A 6000-nucleotide genomic window follows, 5' to 3' on the forward strand; every position below is an offset into this window, starting at 1 on the left:
GCGCACAGCATTGAGCCAGTTGCTAAGTCGTGCCCGTATGCACAAGTCCTGTCCTCAAGGACCAGCCCCACCCCCACCGGAGACCGGCCCTGCGTACCCACACCTCCGCATTGTACCGGACTCCCCACACGGGGGACCGGCCCCTACGGAATCCGGCAATGTCTTTCGGAACGAGCTTGGGGAGAAGGCACCTACTTACCTTGATACCCACGGGGTCACAGGCGCTTGGTTACAGCTCAGACCCAACGTTCGATGGCATTGCAGCTCAGCCCCGTTTGGTGGTCTCATCCCGTCTTGACGGGGCCATCAAACTTCTCCATATGAGCGTTCATCAGACAGTACACATCGGGGCGCTGTTCATGAACTTCGAATGCTCAGGATAGAATAATATGACCGTGGATCTCGAGGAGAAAAAAACATCTTGTGTCTTCCACTCTCCGTGATTGCAACCCCAGCGCCGCCTCTAGCTGTGATATCTCGACTCCGTCAAGGGGATTGTTTGGCCCCGGATTTCGCCAGCTATTCATTGTCCATGAGAGAGAGCGTAGCCAAGTAGAGGGAGGCGGGAGTAGCCCCTTGGCAGGTAGTCACGGCAGAAGGAGACCACAGACCTCCGTAAAATCAAAGCCAAGTCTAGACAGCAGGTCTCGGCACGAAGTGCCCTGAATCACTCGGTTCCGGCAACCTCCTTGGCCTGTGCACGAGAATAGAACCTTTCTGTCGCAGGTACTGATGGGCCATGAGGATCAAATGAGCGACTGATTTTGTTATTAAGGGGAGACAACAGTCGGTTTCTTATGCCTGGATTGAGTCTGCTAATGTTGTAGGCAGGTACAATCCTTGCCTGACAATACACTCACGTTAGGTATGCCTCTTCTACAGTGCCTTTAAGGGATAGCAGCCTCGCAAGTAGAGGTTGGAAACGCTTCCATCCAATCTTGTCAAGTTTCTCAATTTTCTCGATGCGTCTGCGTCTCCAGAGCTCTTCGGCAGAAACAGGACCAGACTCACCATCCGGTCCAAATGCATAGGCGGAATGCTGTACCCAGGGTTCGTCGCCATACAGGAACTTGACGAACTTCTCGCGGATATCGAGACTAACCTTCACCGCACTGTGATCGGAAGAGTAATCGTAGGGTCCACCGTACAGGAAGAGAAGATCGATTGCATGTTGGGCACGAACAGCGCTATTCCATGGATTGTGTTGCTATACAATGCACCAAGTCAGCAACAACCCTTCCATAACGTGTCTCACCACAGGGGCGGTAATATAGCCGGGTGACTCTTGACTTACGTCCATTACGTAGCGATAGCAGCGACATTTTCCAGTCTTCAGCTCGAGCTGCCAGATTTTGTGCGCAGCCAATGCGAACCTAGCGTCGTTGACAAAGGCTGAGATCGCGGAGCGAGGGCCTTCAGGCGAGGAGAACTCGATACCATAGAGCTCTACAATCTCACGGCCCACATCTCCCCAGCGTGACAGAAAGTAGTGCTTCAGGTTCTCAAGGCCCAGAGACATGATAGCCGCCTCAAATCCTCGCGACTCCCACTCACAATCACTGACCATGAGGGATTGTAGCTCCGGAGAGTCTGAGATGGTCCACTCGCACTCGCCCGAACCGGGTTCGAAGACGCCCTCTTCACAATGCAGACCATACGCCTTGATGCCAAGTTTTCCAATACCAGCAATGAGTTCTTTCACTGGCATAGACTGAAGCTCTGCCGTGCTAAGACGTGCCTCGGAGGCAATCCTCTCCATGACAGCCACACCACTAGATTTCGGTGCAGGTCCCGTCAAATACAACGATCCGGATTGTAGTATCGCCTGTTTGACGCCTCTGACCGCGGTAGGTCCATGGATCAGAGCGTGCACGTCGAGAGCACCTGAGCTTTCCCCAGATATCGTTATATTCTCCTACATGCAGTCAGACAATGCTTTCCGCGCCAGAGTGCTTTTTTTTAGGGTTCGTACTTTATTACCGCCGAAGTCGTCAATATGCTTGATGACCCATTCCACAGCCCTTTTCTGGTCGTGAAGCCCGAAATTGGTCTTGTCTTTGAACACTGAGTAGCCGAGCACGTTCAGGCGATAGGCTACGTGGACCATGATGATGGGCTTGCCCATTTCCAATGAGTGCTGAATGAGGTCCGATGGATCTTCGATAACGTCATCTGTTAGTGGCGGCATCATGTGAACGGAATTAATGATAGAAGATGACCCTACCAGTAAATCCTTGCTCGATATTCACCATCGTATACGCATGTGCTCCTCCTACGTTTTGCTGTTAGCGTCGCGAGGAGGTTAAACAAGGAGGGCTCGCATACCATGAAACCATACAAGTACGGGCACCTTGGCGGCAGTATTGCTAAGTACTGTATGGGGAACAGACACCACCAAGTTCAGACACTCAAATTCGTCCTCAGGGATGGGGGGAGGCATCTTCTGGTCGCTTGGAAGGCTGTAAAACCCCGCCACATCTCTGAACGGCTGTGGACACCTTGGTCTAATGAATCAACAGTGTCAGAAATCAGCCTCACGAAGTAGGGACATGAACCTCTTCTCGCCATAATACAAGGATGGTCGGAGTTCAGGGAACACGTCTCGAGGGATCCAATTCTTACCCAAATTCGGTGCAGTCCACCGTCTGCCCATCCCTCTTCTCAAGCAGCACCGAATGTTCAAACCGATTTGGGATAGAGGCATATTTAATGCCACGAAACTCGCAATGGTGCTTTCTTTCCGCGGCGACAAGTCTCGCATTCAGGCTCTCGTGCCACAGTGTCGCTACATCCGCCATGACGAAACCTCAACGAAAGGAATTTACGATGTGGTTGATGGGATATCCGCCCATGTTAGCAGGCTACGGACTGGGGGAAGACGGCGTGTATTATATGAGAGAATAGCCAGTTACAGCGGGCGACCACGCAGCCCCCAAGTCAGGATCATTGCTCATTCTGAACCCTTCTTCCCGCCCACAAGATTGACGCCGTTTCTCCAAGGGATTGCGCCGGCAAGTCGCTGATTGGTCTACAAGAACGTGGGAGTTCCGACGCTGTGGGGTTCCGGAGCTCCGGTGGGGTTGATTATCAATGTCCCTCTACGGGCAAAGTATGGGAAAAGGTACATAAAAGGTTAATAGGACTAGAATATCAGGAGGCGCTTAGATAATATTATAGTATATAAATGTAAGTTATATAAAAAAGAGCTTTAAAATACTTATTATTATATTCTTTTTAGTTTTTAAGTAGTTATAATATACTTACTAAATAAAAATATTATTAATATATATATATAATAAGTATCTTAGTTAAATAAGTATCTTATAAATCTTAACCTTCTTTATAAAAATCGCAATAAAGATATAATAAATTATTTAATTAATTAAAATTACTTACTATATTCTTCCCTAGATATTTTAATTACTACCTAATAAGTCCTTATATTATAGCCGGGCTTACTATAAATACTATAACGCTAAATACCTAATCGCGCTAACCTCCCTTAATTATTACTTTATGATAATTTAGCTATTACCCGCGTATTAGTATCTATTTAATTAATTACTTACTTTCTTTCCTTTATTATTATAACCCCTTTTTTCTATAACTAGGTCCTTTTTGCCCTTTAGCGCTAATTAAGTATCTTATTTGCCTCCTAAAGGTCTTTATTCTTAGTAACTAATAAGGTAGCCTAATATATAACTACCTTTATCCCTTTCTTAAGAGACCTTAAGGCTTTAAGGATTAACTCTAGGGAGCTACTTTAATACCTTTTAATTTATCTTTTGAGATATTTAGACTAAGATTAGGCCTTAAGTATAATCTTTAAGGTCCTTAATACCTAAGAGGTTAATTAATTAAATACCTCCTTAACTAGTATTAATATCTATAGCTATATATTAAGCTTTAAGATTATATTTTCTAAGTTAAGGGGAATAAGGTTAGCTCCTTTAAAAGCCTCCTTAATATTTCTTTTTATTATAATAGCCTTATATATTATATAGAAGGCTAGAAAGAACTTAGTCTTTAAAATATAGGTAATAAAATATCTAATTAAATATTTTATTTCTTAATTATAGGCCTTTTTTAATAGCTTAAAATACTTAATATTAAGAGGCTAAAATAAATAAGAGGAATAAGATAATATATAAAGCTAGATAATCTTTTTTTTCTTATAATATCTCTTAAATTTAATAAATTAATAATTTTTATAATTATTAAGGATTAAGAAATAATAAAAATTAATTAATTAATTAATTATATATTAATTAAAATACTTAAGTTACTTAAGATTAATCTTATTATTAATCTAGCTATTTTAAGTTATTATAATTACTTAATTACCTAAGAGGTTATTTTTTTAATATTAATTAATAAGGTAATATTAGCTTATATTAATAATAAATAACTAAATTACTTAGCTTTTTATATTAATTACTTAAATAATTATAATTTATTTATAATTATTAGGCTATATTAATTTTAGCTTTAAATACCTTTCTAAGCTTATAATAACTATTCTATTTATAATTATATCTATAAGGAAATTAATCTTATTAAAGTTATAGATATTATTTAATTAAATATTATATTTTATAATTATATTTATTATAAGCTAAAACTAATTATAAATAATAATTAAATTTTTATATTTAGCTCTTTAGTAATTATATTTCTAAAAAAAATATATCTTAAGCTCTTAGTATTACCTAATAAAATTATAAGCCTAATATATATTAATAAGTAATATATCGCGGTTAATAAGTAATTAATTAGTTATTTTTTTTATATTATAAAGTTAGGGGGGAAATTCTTATAAATCTAGGTTAAGAATAAAATAAATAAAGATCTATTTCTCTAGATTAGATAGCTAATATAATTTCTAAATAATATTATATCGAGATTAGATACCTTTCTACTAGCGGCTAAGGGTCTTCTAAGAGATTATATATATGCTTGCGGCGCGGCGAAGACTTAACCTCGGGTTATTTTAAAGGGCCTAAAGAGCAAGAAGTATCCTAGCCTCATAATTAGACTATGATATATTGGGCGGTTAAGAATTAATTAATTAAATCGTAATAATAAGAGTTAAGGCATTTTTGAGATATTTATATAACTAAGATACTTATTATATAACGTATATGATAAGCGAGTGGGACAGACAAGCGAGTGGGACAAAAATCCCTCAACCTATATCATCTCCATTTGATCAATTGATTCATCACCAAAAAAGATATCTAGCTCAAATACTGAGGCTAGAATCCTTCTTGCCCTTCAAGCCCTTCAAAATGACCCAAAACTAAGCCTCCGGCGCGCTGCAGAGATATATGATATTCGTCGTATGAAGCTCTGGCGCCGGCAGCAAGGCATCTAGTCTCAACGCGATACTATCCCTAAATCACGTAAACTATCAGATCTAGAAGAACAGATCCTTATTCACTTTATTCTTGATCTAGATTCGCGAGGATTCCCCCCCCGGCTTCGTGGTGTAAAAGAAATGGCTGATCAATTGCTTGCCGACCGCGACGCGTCACCAGTCGGCACCCGCTGGGCTTTAAACTTCGTCAAGCGACACCTAGCCCTCAAGACGCGTTTTTTTCGCAAATACGACTACCAGAGAGCAAAGTGCGAAGACCCAACGATTATCCGCGATTGGTTTCGGCTTATGGCGAACACAATCGCGAAGTACGGCATCCGATTAGATAATATCTATAACTTTGATGAGACTGGCTTTCTTATAGGCATGATTGCAAGCGGAATAGTTGTCATAGGCTCAGAAAGGCGTTCAAAGCCAAAATTAGTACAGCCTGGGAACCGGGAATGGATTACGGTCATTCAAGCGATCAATGCGGAAGGCCAGGCGATCCAGCCATTTATCATCGGTGCGGGCCAATATCACCTCGCCAATTGGTACCAAGATAGCAACCTCCCGGGCGATTAGGCTATTATAACGACCTAAAATGGCTGGACCGATAACGAGACCGGTCTAGAGTGGCTAAA

Source organism: Fusarium keratoplasticum, chromosome 14 (assembly GCF_025433545.1).
Source record: "Fusarium keratoplasticum isolate Fu6.1 chromosome 14, whole genome shotgun sequence".
NCBI lineage: Eukaryota > Fungi > Ascomycota > Sordariomycetes > Hypocreales > Nectriaceae > Fusarium > Fusarium keratoplasticum.